At 43.3% G+C, this 21,677-nt stretch overlaps 2 non-coding genes across 2 annotated transcripts; one reads left to right on the forward strand and one right to left on the reverse strand.

Moving 5' to 3' along the window:
• Positions 1–14,074: 14,074 nt before the first annotated feature.
• On the reverse strand, positions 14,075–14,145 carry TRNAG-GCC (transfer RNA glycine (anticodon GCC)). Its single transcript has one exon. It is a non-coding gene; the product is annotated as a tRNA-Gly (tRNA).
• Positions 14,146–15,103: 958 nt separating this feature from the next.
• Positions 15,104–15,174, forward strand: TRNAG-GCC (transfer RNA glycine (anticodon GCC)). The gene has a single exon. It is a non-coding gene; the product is annotated as a tRNA-Gly (tRNA).
• Positions 15,175–21,677: the final 6,503 nt, after the last annotated feature.

The following is a 21,677-nucleotide window of genomic DNA, read 5'->3' on the forward strand; positions in this document are numbered from 1 at the left end:
TATATATATATATATATATATATATTTATATTTATATTTATATATATAGTGGGAGTAATAATTCAATGGGCCAGTTAGTCTTCGTGAAGGTATGGGACATGGCACAACGGGAGCGTTGTCAACAAGGATAAATATATTTATTTCCCAACAGTTTCGGGAGCGGTCCTCCCTTCATGAGGGGATGAGTTATACATATATATATATATATATATATATATATATAGAGAGAGAGAGAGAGAGAGAGAGAGAGATCGGCTAACAAGCTGATTAGTCACGTACGCAACAACTTTCATAAAAAAATGACAAGTAATGAAAACAGGAAGAAGATAGTGTCAGTTCCATATGCGCACAAGATTGCCCATAACTTAAAAAACGTAGGTAATTGCTATGGCCTAGAATTAGTTTTTTCGGCACCCAACAAGCTTAGTAAAATATGTTCCAAACTAGACCGTAAAGTTTCCATAGCACTAAACACTAATGCTGGTAGTTGTACGGTAAATCACACAACAAAGTTTGTTAAGTGTAGCCTATTAGTCGTGTATTGCTTGCCGCTAACGTGTAGAAAGGTATACATTGGCCAGACGGGTCGTTGTTGGAACACCCGACTTTTAGAACACAAGCGATCATTAAGAACTGGCATTCATTCTCACATAAAGAGACACTGTTCCCAGTGTGGCTGCTCACCACTGTACAGTGACACAACCGTCGTCTTTCGTCATGGAAACCAACTAACCAGAGAAATTGGTGAAGCCTTTCACATTAAAAAAAAGAAAAGAAGTATGCATTAGTCAGTCGTCGGTTTCGTTAAGCAACCGAGAAGCCAGCTACCTCGAAGGACTTAATTGAGATCAGTGTTCGCATGTGTCATACTCTCCTTTTTGTCGTTTCAAAATTTTGTTTCAAACACGTGTGAATTCCCGCAAATTTTTTTGGTTTTTTTTTATTTGATGTTACCCAGGGCTGTTTTTAGTTATGTGTTTTTAAAGTGTCTAAGCGTAACTGCCGTGTACTATCGCTTGAGTCTGCGCAAAAGCTTCTGTTGGCAATGATTCAGTGTTCGTAGTTCTTTTCTGTGTCGCTAGGGTTATGGGTCATATATGAAGTGCTGCTTCTGAAATAAAAATTAGTTGCGAGTGTAGCGAGTGTCGTGTTTTCTTGTCCTCTTCGTCCCCGTGAATTTGCGCTACTACATCATATGGTTAAATGATATATATATATATATATATATATATATATATATATATATATATATATATATATATATATATATATATATATATACATATGCAATTTATTTTTGCTGTTGAGCATAAATATCCCTGTCAGCAGAAAAGAAGGCTATATCATCAGCATATATATAGACATAGATATCCTGGCAGTTCGGTACGGAACTCATTAGTATAATAAATAGGAGAGGTCAAAGAACTGCTCCTTGGGGGAACTCCGCGATTCTGTTTGTATCTAGATGATGAGCATCCATCCTTGACACGAAAAAATTCCCGTGAGGTCAAAAAATCTGCTAACCCCGGCGTCATACAGTGTGGAAAGTTTACAGTAATCAATTTGTTCAGCAAAATCGAATGTTCAACGCTATCATAGGCTTTTAGAATGTGAAGAGTCACTAGTGCCGCGTATTGTCTTTTTTTAGCAAGCTGTATTCGGCTCTCTAAGTCTGCATAAGCACACCAAATTGAACAATTGAATCTAAATCCTAGTTGTTGAGGTTTTAGTATTGACTTGTCTTCTATCCAACTAGTGATCCTGGCGCGCAGAACCCTCTCTATGAGTTTGACCATGTTAGAATTTAAGGATATATGTCTTATATTTTCTATGTTAAATTCTTATCCCTGTTTTTTAGGTATTGGAAATACGTTCACTATTTTCCAATAATACGGAATCTATACATGCTTTAGAGAATAATTTACAACATTAGGAATTTCACAGGGAGGTATTTTCAATTATATTTGGATCATAGATTCTGTAATTCTATCTGGGACCGGGGCAATTTAGAATAGTTCTGACTATGTGACTTCCTCAAAATCAGTCTGGTTTGTACGAATCTGTCACATGGTAGGTACAGTCAATGTAAATATACCCTCTAAACCTTTGGCAATTGAATGTAGGCTTTAGTCGTTTGCTCGGACATTAGAAGTTCATAATCCGAATTTACTGGCGGTGTCAGGATCTTTCTTCTTCTCATGTATCGAAACAGTGCTTTCTAATTTTTTTGGTTTCGAGAGGAAGTCGTGATGTCTTCGATCATATTCCTGTTTTGCTTTAGGGACTGTGCGTTTAAATTTAGCTGCTATAAATTTATAATCAGATCAGCTTTTAATAGATTGATTGTGAATAAGCTGCTTCCAAGCTGCCTGGCGACGGCGGTAATCTCGTGTGCAATCTTCATTCTACCAAGGACCAGAGGGCACCCTTTCGGCAGACTCAACAGTTATTTGTGCTCGTTTATAGGCTTTTTTCATCGCTTTGCAATCATCGAAGGAGAAAGTCGATAAAGATGATGTTAGGTTATCTCTAAATTTTTTGTAGTTCACAAAGACTCTGACTTGAGGGTGAGGAAGGGTTCTGGGGCGAGAAATTTTGAAACTCATAGGAAAATAATCACTACTTGTGGCACAGTCCATCGCTGCCCAGGACGAGCCTGAAATACTCGTACTTACAAAACTCAAATTATGGCTGATTGACATTGATGACGATTAATTGTGGGAGATTTGGTGTTTAGACCCGATAGATAAGACCTGCGATGAAATCAAATTAATGTCTATGCCTCGCACAAACCCTTTCACGCATGCTATGTTATGAAAAATGAATGCCCTCACCAGGTTGGAGGCAAACATAGAACACTTCAAGAGGTCTTGGACACAAAGCTGGTCTGACGACAAACAGAGAATACCCCCGTTGCCGAACTGTCGGACCTCTGAAATACTCTGGAAATGAGCTGTGGCTACTCGCAGCTCAGCTTGAATTACTTTCGAATTTATCATCCGTATGGTACCGTCATTTGTTAGGACCAGAGCCACAGGAACTGCAGAGATACCATTACGCAAGAACAGGTCCACGGGGGTCTCCTGCGGTGAAAGAGAAGCGGACCAGAGGAAAGCTCCTGTTTCAGTCGAGGAAAATGGCATGCCGGAACCTCCAAGCGCAAAAGCACTCACTGATCGACAATAGTGCTATGAAACACTATAAAAGATGGAAATTAGGCTGCAAACTCGCAAACTATGGTAACCACCCCAAAAACGATTGCGAGATAGCCTCAGACGTTGCTTACAACTGAGCCCAAACTGGAACATGACTGGAACCATCCCTGGAACCAAGCCCACACTGGGCATACACTATGCTATTCTTCGTCATTGTTTGGAGAAGCGTGCTATCCGCTACGCATAAGCAAGGAGTTTTATGCGAACGTTTATGTAGTGCCTGATGACGAAAAAGAATCAGGCCTTAACATTCCTTTCGGTCATTTTCAGTAAGACTACCAGTCTTCACACCTTTTTTTGAAGCTGAACTTTTGAAAATTGTTCTAGGATTACAAAAACTAACTTCGGAAACCCACACTGCTATAATAATTACAGCCTCCCTGTCTATATGTACGTCACTGACAGCTTCATCTAAATCAACTACTTTGAGAACATTTCTTACGCAAATTCCTCCACAGCTGAAGCTCTTGAAATTAATACGGGTACCTGGACATTGCGGGTTAGAATCAAATGAAAATGCAGACTCGTTTGCTCGAATGTCATTAAATGACCCAATACTTTCTGTGCTTCCGGTGCTGGCCAGTATAATGGCGATAGGATATCGAAAATTTTCTCTCAGGGCTGATGCCATAGAATCAGCAACCCCATGCACTGGAAGTCATGCTAACAAGATTACGATGGCGTGTGCCACCTTTAAATCTATATTAATACAGGGGTGATCAGGGAATATCTCCCCTATGCAGCTTTTGTACAGATTTGGAATCAACAGACCATGATTTTTTGTCATGTCGCCATTACAGTCTATCAAGAAAACCTTGTCATTCTTGTCATCCCATTTGTTAACCTTGGGCCGCCCTTCACCATTGAGAATATACTCTCCTTTGGTGCTTCGGTTCTGGGCTACAGCCACCGGAATGCCTTTGATGCCGTTTGCAATTATCTTCATGAACCAGGACGGATGAGCCTCTAAGTCCCTATGTGCAATTTTGTCATTATAGTACTAAGCTAATTCTAAACATCAATTTTAAACGTGTTTGAAAATACTGCAATTTCATTTCAGGATATCTATTATTCTGTCTGGTCGAAATGGCAAAAAGGAATAATTACACACTCTGTATTTACTTGTGCTTTATCCTCTTTCTGTTAGGATTGCGTATTATTTGAAAGGCCTTAAATATCATATCCTCGATTCTTGACCAATCCCTCTGAGTGGCCAAGAGCCATAGTGTAGGCATCATCATCATCACTTTCGTCGTCATCATCATCATAATGTGGGTGTGCACCATTATTCAAAGATAACAAAAAAACAGCCTGGTTGAACAAATGGTTGAACAAAATAGGTTGAATAAATAAAATGTCTTTAAACATTTCTTGCGAGCATTTTGACCCATCAGCTTGCTGCTTTCAGTGGTGACACATTCTCCGCTGACTTGAGGTAGGTTCAGCGATGCAGCATCCAAGCGTACACTGATATGCGTAGTTCCTTGGAGGCTGGATTTGTGTTGTAAGAAGTTACCTAACAACAGTCACGGTTACCTGACAGAAGCGTCATTTGATTTTATTGAATATATTGAATTTTATTGAATTTATGAGCACGTATTGCAGCAGACTCATTTAGAGCAGGAACAGTTAAAACTTATGATGTGATGATGGGATCTGTGTTACAAAGTTTAGCACTAAACAAATTTTCAGTGAATGTAAACAATCGCAAACATTGACAATGTGTGCATCTCATTAGCTGTACATGTCGAAAAGCCTTATGAAATGAAAAAAAAAACTGTAGCGAATGCAAAAGAAAGGGGCCATGTTCGAATGTAAATCAGTGCATTTTCCCTCACTGGCGAGCACTCCCACATTGTGCGTGATTTTATTGTTTTTGTAGGCAGTCTTCGGGCTATTTACCGACGTTGAATTTTGACCGGCGCTGTGCTTCACCGAGAGAGAGAGAAAGAAAAGACTTTATTCACGGGATCCTCCATGGGGTAGGTGCCGGCCTCGCAGGCCACGTTCTACCCTTCTCTGGGGAATCTCATGGCGGAGTAACTGGTGCCGACGACAGCACCGCCCGCCGAGAACTGCCAGCGCAAATGAAGCGGTGGATCCTCTCGGTGGACTGGCAATCTCAGAAATGGGCGATCCAGCGGCTCGAGGGGGTCCTGGCCAGGCAGAGGAGAACGGAAACTTGTGCTTCCCCAACGTACAGCTGCACAGCCGGACGTCAGTGAAGCACAGCAGCTGACATGGTTCACATGCAGACTTTAGACACGTTCGCTTTGTTCTAGCGCCACGACAAGTCTGACACACAAGCTCGCATTGATATATCAAAGCTGAATAAAAACGGAGCTTCGTAATTCCGATGAATAAAAACTATCGCGCCTAATTGCAGTACGTTTTCAACAAATTAACCGAGAGAAACGCATTGGATGCCGATGGGCTGTGGCTTTTTGAGCATCAAGATAATCTCAATACTTGAAACTCAAACAATCACCGCTATTCTATTAATAGTCAAAGTAATACAAAAAGACTTTCTTCAGCATTTGTGAAAAACGACGCAATAACTATACTCTGTTAACAGTCTTTTGATGCATCCAAAAATAGAAACTCTAGCCGAATTAGGCGCCCCTAGCTGAAAAAATACACACTAACTTATCCGACCGCTGAAAGAGGGGATAATCGTTCCACTATACGCGCACATGATGAAACTCGCCGCGGTCGATTTTTTCGCCCTCTACGGCCATCGCTGGAACTTGAGAGTGTCCGGGGCCTGGCGACTCTTTGGCTGCCAGATAGCTGCCAGAGGGATGAAAATCAAAAAGCCCCACTCTCTCGCACCAAATGCTCCGGTTGGCGTATTTTGAAATGATGGTGCTGCATCGCAAGCGAGAGAGAAAAGAAAGAGTGATGAGAGTTCCAGCACCCCCGACAGGAGCGCTAGCGCTCTATTGGTACCTCGCTTGCCATGACGTGGCTGGTCGAAACGGCGTTTGCAAACGGACGTAAACACGCACGGAGAAATGCACGGCACTCTTTGCGGCTGTTCAATTATAGTGGCTAGAGGCACTATAGTTCAATCGTATGAAAGCATCCTCGCCGTTGGGCATGCGAACGGTGGGGGGGGGGGGAGGGGGTGGCTGTTCACTTTTGAAGTAGGGGGAGTGCCATAGTAGGCACTTTACATTGACATAATAGGCAGGGTCTTGGGTGAAAAGGGAAGGGGGTGACAGAACTTGATTCCTCCTCGGTACCCTGAAGGTGAACTGCACTCGCCACTTTCTCTACATTTCCTTTCTGCGTCCCCCTTCACCCTCCCTGCAGAACCATGCTTCCACAAGGGTTCATCGAACCTATTGGCACGGCTTTTTCAAGCCTCTAACCACGGTTAACTAGCGATTCTTTTTTTGACGAGTCGGAACCTTTTTTGTTTCTCGTTTTTTATACTGACCAATTTCTCCTCTCTCTGTCTCTTTTCTCCCCAACCCCCTCGATTTTTTTTGTTAGAGTGTCCTCACTGAAACAGTTATTACGCATTCCTCCCTCACTTTATTACCTTTTTCCTTTCAATATTTGTTTTCTTTTTTAATCAATGAGCAATGACTCATCCACAAGAGTTGTCGAAAAGAGTTCCTCTTTCATTTAATCAACCACTTCATCATCCGTACCATGAGCACGGTGGACCCTCACTTGATTTTTAAAGTTCCAACGTACCACCAAACCTTCGAGCTGGTTTCCAACAGCAACGTGCTTCCAACTGGCATGGCCAACTTCAGGTGCGTTTCGGGGAACGACGTTGGTCCGACCGACATTCACGCGCCAAATAGACGCCAGTTTGAAATGGCCATCTGACGAACAAGAAGTGCCTCCGCGTCGACATGTGCACGGACAGTGATGTGCACTAGTGAATGGCCAGCTACAGCCAGGCAACAAATAGGACGATCATCGACAGGAAAAAAAGAAGTACAAAGTAAGTTCGAATGATCTCCCTTTTTTTTTACACGTGGCTAACGCCAAGTCTAATACAATTAGATGATATCGACGATCATTAAGACTCAACACTACTGCTACCAAACGAGGAAATGTTACAGTAGCCTCGACGTCAACCACCTTGGTATTTTCAACTCGAGAATACTGCTTGTGAAACACATGGGGCTTATTTACTTACAGGAAGGACATGTGCATGCTCACTCATCCCATTGAAAGCTACGGAGTACTGTTAATGATTGAATGTTGTCATAACATTGTGCACTGAAAGCACTGCTGCAGCGTGGAAAGGCCGCTGCTGAGATCCACGAAAGTTTCAATGATTGGCATGATAAGCGTACTCCATACGTTGTTTTTAACTTAACCCAACTGCCTTCCATTTTCACTGATTTTGATAAGACGAGTCATTATGCAGCATGTCTCTCCTGTAAGTAAATAAACCACACGTGCTTCATAACCAGCAGTATCCCCGCGTAAACAAAAACTAGGTAGTGAACGTCGAGGCTAATGTAACATTTCTTCGTTCAGTAGCACCCCGAATGCACAAGTAACAAAACCTCATCAGGTGCAGAATGCTACCAATGTATTGACCTCGGGTCAGTAGAAAACTACATTGAGTGCAGAAAACCTTTTGGGAAGCGCGCATCAAGTGTGGCTTCCCAATCATAATCGATATGATCAAATCCTATTATACTTGACTTTTTGCCCCTTGAGACGGGAACGAACAACATACGAACTTGGCTCTTTAAATTTCTGCTGTTGCTGTCGATGATCCATGTCGTAGTTGATGCCTGGCTGTAGATGGCGATTTCCTCGTGCACGTTGCCGTCCATGCACATGTAGACGCGGAGGCACTTCACGTTTATAAGCTGGAGTGACTTCGCACATTGAAACTATTACCACCTAATCGATACCACTCACAGGTGCCTCACCGCACGGTGGCGCATTTGCGTGAGCGTTCGCCCGATCCTAAGGCAACAGCGAAGTAGTGAGGGTGCTTCCGCACGATAAAACAGCCGTGTACACTTTGTATGTGCGCGCGTGCGTTCCCTGGTGCGCACGTCCCCAGCCACGAGACCTTGAAAGAAAGGACCAATAGCGCGCGAGCAGTCCTGACGGGGCAGCCGGCTTCCTTCTCGCTCTCCTTCTTTTCTCTCTCGCGTGCATGTCACTGTCAGGTGACATGAGCTTATACGCAATTTTTGCCTTGAGACTTATGCTATTGGTAATAAAAAATGCCAAGCCTCCTCCTTTCGATGAACGGTCTGAACGGTAAAATCTGAATCTATTTATTTGAGAAGACTGATGCATTGAAAGCCATGTTTCTTGTAGTGCAATAATATCTGGAGACAATCTCGATGCCAAATATATAAGATCAGTTGCTGCAGAGTGAATCGATCGGCAATTCCAATGAAGAATTTTAGGTGACCCTATTGTTGCTCTAAAATGACCTCAGCGATGGCCTTGTTTAGAATATTTTCTTTAAGAAAATGAGCTTTAGACAGGGTGTTGTTTTGGTACTTTTTGGTTTTTGAATTGACAGGTGCAATGCCTTTTTTGTATAAAGGGGATCTCGAGCACTTTAGCGATCGGGGATCCATCTCCATTTCAACTGAGTCCTCCACTTTCCTGGTAAGCTTGCATTCAGATAGGCTACCTTCCTCTACTGAATCTGCAGCTACCGTAGGTTGCTGTGGCCTATCGGAGCCATACTTCTTTGAAATTTCAGGGGAGTCACGAATGTGAAGGGCTTCCGTAGACTGCTGTGGAGTATCAGAGTCATACTCCTTTGCAAACTCCGAGGAGTCAATAACGTTAGGTGGTGCACTGAGGCTGTCTTCCGATGTACCCAACATTTGAGCCATCTGGTTCGATAGAATCTGGGCCTAGGACTCGCAAATATTCCCAGCGATGCGCTCTATTGCCTTCTCCACTGCCTTCTCAATCGCTTCCGCAATAGGGACAGAGAGAGCTTCCATTGTTGGCATATTACGAGCTGTAACAACGGCGTAGCCTTGTGTTCATGTTTGTATTTCAAGTGCTGCTTCCTTCTGTGAACGCCTTCTTCGTTCTACTATCTCTAGAATTTTCAGTTCACGTACCGAACAACGAACAACGAGAACGTTGCCGAACAACGAGAGCTATCGGCCGCATGAGCTTCGTTACATAGACAACACTTTTCTTTATTACTCTGACAGTCGCTGGAATTGTGACCTTCCCCGCATACCTTACACCTGACCGCTGACCTACAACCTTTCATTGAGTGACCATAACGCCAACACTTTATGCATTGGAGTGGAATAGGAGAGAGCGGCTCTACTCTGTAAATTAAAGGCCAAGCCTTAATTTCTGATGGTTGGACTGATCCCGCAAAGGTTACAATTACAGACTCAGTTGGTATTTTGTTCTTATCAACCACCCGTCCACACCGATAGACTGAAATAGCCCGTGCTGGCGAAAACACCTCTAGTACTTCGGAGGGTGGCATGCTGGCATCTACGCCACGCACTAGACCTCGGGTACATGCTAAATGTGAAGGTAAGAACGCGCTCACCGGCTGGGATGCAAACATCGAGCACTTCAGTAGATCTTGGACACAGGACTGGTCTGGCGAAAAGCACAGTATGCCACCTCTGCCGAACTGGCGAACCTCCGTTATGGACTGGAAATGGGCCGTCACTGACCGTAATTCCGCCTGAATGATTTTCGGGTTTTTCATCCGAATGATGCCGTCATTGGTCGAGACTAGAGCCACTGTAACCAACGATATTCCGTTGCGCAAGAAAAGATCCACTGGCACCTCCTTCGGATCCGTAGAAGCAGACCGAAGAAAAGCGCCTGGCCCAGGTGAAGATAAGCGCATTTTGTCTTGTCTGAACTGCACAAAAAGCACTTATCAAACAACTATTGCAGTATAAGAAACGATGATAGATCAATTAACCAACAACAGCTACTTAATTCTTGGCCACACCCCGAGAGCAAGCTTCTTCGAACGCGGGTTCGAGTTCGATGACCAGATTAGATTAGATGACCATACGTGATCGAGAAAAGAAGAAGAATTTCCAACTACTTCTTTTTTTCTCCTCAGCAGACTACCCACTAATAGCTTATGTCCTAAGTGTGTCATGCCAGAAGAAGAAGAAAAGTATGCCACACTGGGTAATGTCGAGGTAAGCGACCAGGAGCTCCAGCACCGGGGCGTCCGAGTCTGAGGGGCCCACCGCTTGATTGACGAGTCCTCGAGCGTGTTGGCGAGCTGTCTCGCTGCCGGGTTGACTCGAGTGGGCGGGGACTCAGATAAGTTCAAAATGGCACTGCTCATCTTGCTGCAGAAGCGGGCGAAGGAGTCGTAGGGTGGTAGGTGAGATAATACATTGCGAGAAATCCGAGATAGCTTGTTTGGAGTCGCTGAGTATGACGCGAGCGTTGGCCGAAGTCGCAGCCAAAGTAATGGCCGCCACCTCCACTTCGACGGCGTAGGGTGTTCGAACATTGCCGGCTAAGATTGTAGGCGCAGAAGACGCTAAAGAGGGCGACACGGAGACGACCACGAAAGAACCTCAGGCAGACTTGTAACGGGCCGCATCCGCGTAGGCAACAGCCGAGTGGTCGGCGTACTTGGCGTGAAGCATGCTCGCCCGGGCTTTGAGGCGAGCGTCATGGTAGCCCGCAAGCATATTCTTAGCCAGCGGCTTGATGCAGAAAGCCGTTGGAACAGCATGAGCCAATTAGACCAGATCCGGAGGCTGGGAAGAGTCGTTGTGGCTGATAGAGGAAAGGAGTTGGCGACCGGTGTGAAATGTAGAGGCGTTGCACCTGAGTAGAACGGTGAGCCTCAATCAACTCGTCGAGGGTGTTGTGTACACAAAGTCGTAGAAGACGATCTGTAGACGTCTTGGGGGGAAGGCCGAGGGCGGTCTTGTATGCCCGACGGATGAAGACGTCAATCTTTTCGCGTTCTGATTTTAGGAGACGAGTACAAGGAAGGCTGTACGTGATGCGGGAAACAGCGAAAGCGTCGATATTGCGAAGCAGATCGTGTTCTCGCTTGCCTGCACGCCGCGCGCGAACACGGGCGAGCATTCGTGCGATCTGTTGCACTGAGAGCGAGAGCTTGTCAATGGCGTGTGTGTGATGGCGGTTTGACTGTAATATTAGCCCAGGCACGTGGAGATGGAGAACGATGCACACGGGAGTGAATTTGACGTGCACAGTAAGAGTAGGGTGAGGCGTTTTGTAGCGACGGTGGTCAGAGGCCCCAGGAGAAGGAGGACTGATTTGGCCACCGAGCAAGTAAGACCGGCCGCATGCGCGTGGGAAGTCACAACGTCGGCTGCGCGTTGCAACGTCTGCTCGATGTGGCCATCATAGCCCGATGTGACCCAAAGGGCGACGTCATCAGCGTACAGGGTGTGTTTTAGACCAGGGATATAGTCCAGTTTTCAGGAAGCGAGCGGAGGGTTGTATTAACTAGAAAAGGCGATAATACGGCACCCTGAGGGGTGCCGTGATGGCCAAGCTCGTACGTGGGAGACGGGTGGTCCCTTATGACGATTTCGGCCATGTGGGCTGTGAGCAACGCGCGGATGTAGTTGTAGGTGTGGGTGGCCGAAGTGAAGGCTGAGAGTTCGGCAAGAATAGCTGAATGAAAGACATTGTCGAACGCTTTATGAAAATCGAGGCTAAAAAGAGCCTTAGTGTCCTAATATGTGGGTGGGTCGAGAAGGTCGTGGTGGAGGTGCAAGATGACATCTTGCATCGAGAGTTGGGGGTGGAATCCAAGCATGGTGTGGAGAAGGAAATGATGAGTGTCCTTATACGTTTGCAGACCAGCGAGAACGACATGTTTCAGAAGCTTGCCGACGCATAAAAGGAGTGAAATGGGCCTGATAATCTCATTTGAGTTTTTTTTTTCAGCTTGGGGATGAAAGCTACGCGATTGGAGTTGGTGGACCCAAGCGCTAGCACTCGTTCAAGAAAGAAGTAAAGGTAGTGATCAAAGGAGCGTCAACGTTTCGGAGGAGCGTGTTGATGATGAGATCTAGACCGAGCGCTGAGGTGGGGCGGAGCCTCTGTAATGTCGCGTAGATTTCCGCTTCTGTGATGTCGGCGTAAAGTTCTGGGTTGAGAGCCCCAGTGTAGGATACGAGAGGAGGAGAATGTACAGCAGAGGTAAGAAGCTGGAATTCCTTCGGTGCCAGGTCTGCCATCAGCGACAGAATGTCACTAGGGCAGGCCACTCGTTGTAGTTGCTGGCGAGCAACCGACTTGCCGGAAGCAGGGTCGAGAAGGTGGCGAAGGAGATGCCAAGATTGCAGCAAGATGGCAAGTTGGGCTAGTTGTATTACGTTCCTAATTGAAAATTTTGTTGAAGCGCACTAAAAAAAGACTTACAGAAGAGGGTGACACGAACAGCGCTGCTCTAACAACTGAAGGTAAGAGCTTTGACAAGAAATCCTCCGAAGTAAACTAGGATATCACACTCCACATATGTGACGTCTTCAGACAAGTCCTCCAGCTTTTCATCATCATCTTCAGCAAGTCGCTGTACGTCACTGTAGGTAAATATGCTTTTCCTCGGTACGCCTCATAGAAGACAAACGTGTTTTTGTCCATTACGCCTTGCCAAGAACAGCCCGAGAAGGGGCGTATGAATACATCGCACGATTCTCGGTAACCGCTTGCCATGGCCGCCGCCGATCACAACAGGTGCGCACCTGGCCGCGGTAGCAAAATAGGACTGCAGCGCCACTAGTTCTCACGACTGCCACCCGGACCACCTCTCTGCCGGACCTTTCAAACGGACTTTATTTTAGTAACGTTGACTCAAAGTACCTACAGTAAGCAGAGAGACGCTTCGCATCTTAACACCACGGCAGAAGACCAGCTTAGCTTACACTGGCATTTATTGAGGTAGTTCATTGGTGTATGAAATGGCGAACGTGTATTGATTTTGAAAAGGCACTAGGCATATACGTAGCATTAGAAAAGAAGCCTCTAATGTATTGGTATGGTACAGAATACGTTCCTTGGTCAGAAGTTACGCATTATATATACCTGGTTCTTCTACATAAAAACTTACCGTGCCAAGGACAAAACACATTGGCATGGTGATGGCAAACTGCCACCGTAGGTTGCTCCTTTGAAGACGCGTACTAAGATCCCCCGCGTCAGTAATACGGCTCTTTGCATTAGAATATGCCGTAATTTTATAAAATCGTTCACTAAAACCGTCAAAAGAACTCGGAAAGCTTACAAAGGAAAAAGAATCCGTCAGATTCATCTACAATACGTACGGCCAAGCTTCAACAATTACCCGATCTCGCAATGTGGCTTACCTACCATAACTTATCAAAATCGTGTATCCCATCCGAATTTTTTTATTGGAATAATGAAAAATCAGTACAAGATCGACACTTCACACCTTTTGCGTGTTCGTTCGGTTACGCTAGCAAACGACAGACACTCACTAACTGTATCTCTATTGAGAGCACGTGTCAAATGTTTGAAGTATATTTTTCCCTGAAAAAGATAGTGCCTAGGACAGATTGTCCGACCAAAATGGACACAAAATTCACTATCACAGTTAGAATAACACCTTCAGCACGAAGCCTTTTCATGTGTGTCTTTTTATCTTGTACGTGTATTTCTTTTTCTTTTTTACCCGTACAAATTGATTCTATATTTGATTCGAGTATCATTAAAGTAACGTCGGTAGCATTTTGGTTTTGCTTGGTTCTCCAAAGCACATGTGGAAACTAACTCACTGATTAGTTTTTCCTTCTTATTTTTTTCTGTTTTAGGCACCTATGTATGCACCACTCTGCCAAGATATTGTTCAAAATCGGAATATTTAAAAAGAGAAATTAAAAAAGAAAATATGCGTCGGCCGGGAATCGAACCCGGGCCACCCGCGTGGCAGGCGAGTATTCTACCACTGAACCACCGACGCCGTTGTCCAGCCCGCGAAGGATTGCCTCGGTCTCGGTCACTGGACGTAGGCCGGCTAAATGTAGGGTACTGAGCCGTTGAACGCCCGATTGAAAACCACGACGGTATCGAGAGAGACTGACGAAACTAGGATGTGTTTTGTGCCATATAGTGCAATGGGACAGAGTGTTTGAATTTAATCAAGTTTCCTTTGCATCACTTGGCTTCCTGCTGAGCAGAATTTCTCATGCATATTTATGTCTACGATGAACACCTGCAATCATACGCAAGTTTTTGGCTCTGTAGTAGGTGGCCGGATCCATTATGTGTCCGTTTGAATAATAATAATAATAATAATAATAATAATAATAATAATAATAATAATAATAATAATAATAATAATAATAATAATAATAATAATAATAATAATAATAATAATAATAATAATAATAATAATAATAATAATAATTTTATTATTATTATTAATATTATTATTATTATTATTAATATTATTATTATTATTATTATTATTATTATTATTACAATATAAGTAGTAGTAGTAGTAGTAGTAGTAGTATAAAATTTATAATAATCATAATGATAATAATAATAATAGTAATAATAATCAGATGGACACGTAACCCACCACAGAATCTATTACACACCTGAAAACTTGCGTGCCTTTTACACCTGCCACACGCTAAAGGAATCGTCGCAGGCGTTCACCGTATAGGCTTGAATAACCACAATTGAAATTTTGTTCAGCGTTTGATGAAGTCATGCAATAGCAAAGCTGGGTTTTTTAACAATACGTCACAATGCAGTTTCTGCGACAGAACATGTCGCTATTGTTTCCAGGGTGGCTGGCGAACGCAATGTCTTTCCAACAAGCGCTAGCCGGCTCAGTGACCTATATAAGGAACAGGATGTTGAGAGCAAACGGCCGCCATTTCCTTACAAGGTTACACGTGCACGTGCGAGCGTCGGTGGTTCAGTGGTAGAATACTCGCCTGCCACGCGGGTGGCCCGGGTTCGATTCCCGGCCGACGCAGAAGTTTTTTTGTATTATTATGTTTTCCCTGGTGGTCATCGCACTCGCTTGACAGTTTTTTGCAGGCCTGAAACATTTAATCTTGAGTCACCGTGCCCAGATTTAGTATTAAAAAAATTTCGCCAGACTCCTTTGGGCTTCGATACTCTTTCGCTTTAGACAATAGGGATGGTAAAAATTATTTTAGACAGCGTAGCTCCCACTTATGTCGTGTAATTTCACGCAAGACATTGTCTATATATTTATTGACAATGTATCTGTGGTGTTGTTGAGACTGACAGAAAGAGCGGGCATTATTCACTTGAAAAAAAAAACTGCAATGATTATTCCAGCTCATGAAATAGCCAAACCATTGTCACCAATGTCATGCAGATAATCAATCGACGAAAGTGCTTGTGGAACTGTTACCTTTTTATACCGTTACTGGAGTAAGAACAAGCCTGCTAAAGTACTGTCAGCCATTCGGCTTTTCTGGGTAAATATATTGACCGTCCTACGATGATTTCATGTTTCGCCGCGGTAGTGTATTGGCTAATGAACAACGCTACTGAACCGCAGATCGCGGGATTGAATCCGGGCGGCGGCGGCTGCTGCATTTTTGATGGAATCGAAATTGCTGTATGTCTGTGTGCTCAGACTTGGGTGCACGTTAAAGAATCCCAAGTGGTCGAAATTTCTGGATCTCTTCACTTCGGCGTCTCTCACAATTATATGGTAGGTTTTGGGACGTTAAACACCACCTATGTCTACGTTCATTTCTTTGATAACTGAATAACCGATAATGAGGACGCGTAATACAGGTTATTTTCGCTCATCGCTCAAGAATATGGGGTCCTTTCTTTTTTTTTTTGTATTCAGTATCCAAGACAGGCATGCATGAAGCGAAGAATTAATTCAGTCGCACTACAGCAGTGTGTAGTAGGTGGTACAGAACGTCAACGTCAGAAATGAAAATATAAGAAACCTGACCGAAAACGCAGACAGGTGGCAAGCGCGGACATGCATTTTAATGGCAGAATGAGCTTCTCTCAAACGTTCTAGATACGTGTGATCAGCCTCTTGTATAGATTGGGCAATGGACGGCATATATATTACGAGTAGACGGCACTCAGAGCATTTTATTTACCTACAATTGGCTCCCACCACTCTGAATAAATAAATAAAGCACAGCTGCGTAAATTTGCATGCGCGCCACCAGCCACCTACTCACACTAGAAATGACAGTGCTGCCACCTATGGCTCGATCTCGAGGCGAATGGTAGCTTTCGCACTGTCTCTTACTTTTTTAGGTGCAAACGCGTCCCGCCAAATGCGCCTACTTGAGGCTGTAATGGCACGTACACCCGTCTTCTATAATGCTATAGTCAGCATCTTCGCAGAACTAAGAAACAAGTGACATAGCACTTCGGGAAGCATTTAAAAAGATTGCATCATTGACACGTGAATAACTAAACATTGCTTGGATTTTGCTAACTCTGTGAACTAACTCGAAGTGGTGACTTCCTCGTAAGGTAGCTTTGTAACAGAGATCGCAGAAGCTATCCAGCTAAAAAGCGAATGATCATCAAAAGAAAAGGAAAAGCGGCGCGACATTTTCAAAGAAGCCCTACTGAAGCGGAAATTCATTATTCTTCTCAGACCTGGAATTATTTTAATTATTACGTCAAAAATGTTGCACCAATCTGAAGTGGTATCTCAAAAGTGACCTTATTTACTACCGCGAAACTATGCGCAACTATGAGGGCACATATATGCTTTTTAACATTGTCTCCAGGGTAGTCTCCCGTTCGGCTACACGCACGTTTTCCAGTGCATGAATTGGGTTACTTGTAGTTTCAGTGAACATCTACATACAAGAGCTGAATACATAAAATAATCGACAAGAGCACTTTTTAGTGAACGTGCTGACAACTAAAATGACTATATTTGCTGGCGAAATGCGCCAAAACCGAAGAAACGTGACAAGTGTCTTGAAAATTTGAGAGCGACTCGGCTAATAAAGATGCACAAATCCGCCTATTATAAGTGGAACCGCAAATTCTGCTTGAAATAATTAAGACAACACGTCCACTGTCATAAACTCGGATCAAGCAACTGTTGCTGAGAAATGAGGCATCCAATAAGCATAACCGCAAAGAAAAAACCCTCAGGCCTGCGCGGAACGCGCAGCACAGTCAAAGTTAAAGCTGAAAGAGCGGCATTTCAGAGCCTTTTCTAAGCATTTTTTGGGGAAGTGTTACAAGCACACTGGCTGCATACCCACTGTGCCATAAATAATCATAATTTCTGTGTGTTAGGCCAGCATACTTTGCTTTGCTTTTGCTATGCTTTCCTTGATGCATGGCACTTTGGGGGATTGGCCAAGAGTGGAACGTAGAGATGGCTAAATGTTATTTCAGGTAATCTATGAAATTTAAAGCCGAAGATAGAGAAATGAAACGGCAATAATACGTGAAATACTCAATTTAACTACATTAATATGCTTCTCAGCCTTCATTTCACATTGCCATAGTAACTTGACGGGATTAATTTTGAAAAGTCCAGTTTTAACTTAACGAAATGACGCAAATTTTAAATACCAGATTAAAAATGATATTCGTTGAGTAGTTATAATGAAATTACACACGGCATCAAAGGCGTCTTTGTGGCAATGTCCCAAACCTGATGCACCAACGCTTAAAACGTTTTCCTCCTATAAGGTCAAGCCTATTTTTGTAAAAGGAGTAATTAGATGTCGAGTTCTGAAACGAGAATATTTTGCACATGACGAAAAGTAATATGCGATATTTTCCAGTTCTCCGCAGAATTGGCAGGGGAGTGTTATTGTAGAAGAAGGTGCCTCGCCTTTCTTCTGTTCAGCGCTCGTGTTGTCCTCTTTGCTTTCCGTGCCTCGCCTTTCGTCTGTTTCTTCTAGCACCTTCGTGCTCGCGCTTCAGCCCTTATTACCATGAGTGATACTGTCTGACCAACCTTGTACCAGTATAAATTTAATGGGTGGACACGACATTGAAATCTGGCGATCATCACTTCTGATTGTCGAGAATGGTTCCACTGTGATTTCCATGGATATTTTAGGTAATTACATTCCGCCCACGTGGTTACTGTTTACATCCTATCTGTGTGGATAGCTGATCTTCTAAACCTGATTGCGGGGAAGTATTCTACCTCCAGTAGAACCAAAATTATTTGGAGATCTAGCGATGAGCGGGCTAAGGCGTCAGCCATTTCATTTATTGTTAACCCACAGTGAGCTGGAACCCATACTAATTTCAGGTACTTCAGCTGAGAGGGAACTAAAGATCGTAACGTCGTGATAGCACGAGAAGTATGAAAAGTTGTAAGGGCTGTGCATACCGAGAGCGAACCAGTAATTATTATTGCTCTGTTCTCATTATCAGAAGTTTTCGCAGTGCCATGATGATTGCCATTAGCTCTGCCTCGAAAGCAGGAGGGAAATCGGGTAGCCTCACGGCAAATGACCACCCAAGTGATTGGGAGAATATTCCTATGCCTCCTGTTTCCTCAGTGACGGAAGCATCTGTGGCTCTTATGTTACGTGTCTGTGTATGCTGCAGGAAATCCGACAGACTGTTCTCTAAGAATTTGCGGGATTGAAATTTACATTGCGGAGAAAAAATATCATCATATTCTATATTAAGAATGTGGCTTGAGCTATCAGATGTAATTATCTCACTAATGTTTACATTTACACTTGTCAGTTTCTTTTGTACATAGATTATCTGAGGTGTATGAATACGAGGCCAATGATCGAGAAAGAACGAATCTGGATCACTTATGAAAACATATTCAGCTATTCTCACGGGTAAGCTGTAAAGTTTTTGAAATGTCTGTACTGTAACAAGCGGAATCGACAGAGCAATGTTGGAATACGCGCTTCTTGATAAATAACATGAATTGCTGTAAACTTGGCAACCCCAGACACAAGCGCTGAGCTTCCCGCTCCAAGAGAACCAACGGCTTAGTTTTGTACGCAGGGCCTCCTGAAAACAAGACACATCCGAATTCTAATATTGGGTGCCTATTTATTTTGTATACCCTTAACGTGGTGTCTCTACGTATGCCAAACTCGCAATTACTCATTCTTCACAGCAAGCCTAAAGCCCGTTGAGCCTTAACCACAATGTACCCTATATGTTGACTCCAGTCAAGTTTTTCATCGGACAACGCACTCAAATATTTAAGGGAGTCTACATGCGTAATGGGTTCCTGATTGTATACAATGTCGATTGAAATGTAATCGGCTATGCTAAACGCCAAGAGAGCACTCTTATTTACAAAGAAAGCCATTCTCTCTCTCTCTCTCTCTCTCTCTCTCTCTCCCTCTATATATATATATATATATATATATATATATATATATATATATATATATATATATATATATATATACACACATATGCAATTCATTTTTGCTGTAGAGCATAAATATCCCTGTCAGCAGAAAAGAAGGCTATATCATCAGCATATATATAGACATAGATATCCTGGCAGTTCGGTACGGAACTTATTAGTATAATAGATAAGAGAGGTCAAAGAACTGCTCCTTGGGGAACTCCGCGATTCTGTTTGTATCTAGATGATGAGCATCCATCCTTGACACGAAAAAATTTCCGTGAGGTCAAAAAATCAGCTAACCCCGGCATTATACAGTGTGGAAAGTTTAAAGTAATCAATTTGTTCAGCAAAATCGAATGTTCAACGCTATCATAGGCTTTTAGAATGTGAAGAGTCACTAGTGCCGCGTATTGTCTTTTTTGAGCAAGCTGTCTTCGGCTCTCTAAGTCTGCATAAGCACACCAAATTGAACAATTGAATCTGAATCCAAGTTGTTGAGGTTTTAGTATTGACTTGTCTTCTATCCAACTAGTTATCCTGGCGCGCAGAACCCTCTCTATGAGTTTGACCATGTTAGAATTTAAGGATATAGGTCTCATATTTTCTATGTTAAATTCTTATCCCTGTTTTTTAGGTATTGGAAATACGTTCACTATTTTCCAATAATACGGAATCCATACATGCTTTAGAGAATAATTTAAAACATTAGGAATTTCACAGGGAGGTATTTTCAATTATATTTGGATCATAGATTCTGTAATTCTATCCGGGACCGGGGCAATTTAGAATATTTCTGACTATATGACTTCCTCAAAATCAGCCTGGTTTGTACGAATCTGTCACATGGTAGGTACAGTCAATGTAAATATACCCTCTAAACATTTGGCAATTGAATGTAGGCTTTAGTCGTTTGCTCGGATATTAGAAGTTCATAATCCAAATTTACTGGCGGTGTCAGGATCTTTCTTCTTCTCATGTATCGAAACAGTGCTTTCTAACTTCTTTGGTTTTGAGAGGAAGTCGTAATGCCTACGATCATATTCCTGTTTGGCTTTAGCGACTGTGCGTTTAAAATTAGCTGCTATACATTTATAATTAGATCAGCTTTTAATAGATCGATTGTGAATAAGCTGCTTCCAAGCTGCCTGGCGACGGCGGTAATCTCGTGTGCAATCTTCATTCCACCAAGGACCAGAGGGCACCCTTTCGGCAGACTCAACAGTTATTTGTGCTCTTTTATAGGCTCTTTTCATCGCTTTGCAACTTCATCGCTTTGCAATCATCGGAGAAGAAAGTCGATAAAGATGATGTTAGGTTATCTCTAAATTTTTTGTAGTTCACAAAGACTCTGACTTGAGGGTGAGGAAGGGTTCTGGGGCGAGAAATTTTGAAACTCATACGAAAATAATCACTACTTGTGGCGCAGTCCATCGCTGCCCAGGACGAGCCTGAAATACTCGTACTTACAAAACTCAAATTTATGGCTGATCGACATTGATGACGAATAATTGTGGGAGATCTGGTGTTTAAACCCGATATATAAGACCTCCGATGAAGTCAAATTAATGTCTACGCCTCGCACAAACCCTTTCACGCATGCTATGTTATGAAAGATGAATGCCCTCACCGGGTTGGAGGCAAACATAGAACACTTCAAGCGGTCTTGGACACAAAGCTGGTCTGACGACAAACAGAGAATACCACCGTTGCCGAACTGTCGGACCTCTGAGATACTCTGAAAATGAACTGTGGCTGCTCCGAGCTCAGCTTCAATTACTTTCGAATTTATCATCCGTATGGTACCGTCATTTGTTAGGACCAAAGCCACAGGAACTGCAGAGATACCATTACGCAAGAACAGGTCCACGGGGGTCTCCTGCGGTGAAAGAGAAGCGGAACAGAGGAAAGCTCCTGCTTCAGTTGAGGAAAATGGCATGCCTGAACTTACAAGCGCAAAAGCACTCACTGATCGACAATAGTGCTATGAAACACTATAAAAGAATGAAACTGGGATGCAAACTCGCAAACTATGGCAACCACCCCAAAAACGAGTGCGAGATAGCCTCAGACGTTGCTTACAACCGAGCCTAAACTGGAACATGACTGGAACCATTCCTGGAACCAAGCCCACACTTGCTTGCTTGCTT

Source organism: Rhipicephalus microplus, chromosome 2 (genome assembly GCF_043290135.1).
Source record: "Rhipicephalus microplus isolate Deutch F79 chromosome 2, USDA_Rmic, whole genome shotgun sequence".
In the NCBI taxonomy this organism is placed as follows: domain Eukaryota; kingdom Metazoa; phylum Arthropoda; class Arachnida; order Ixodida; family Ixodidae; genus Rhipicephalus; species Rhipicephalus microplus.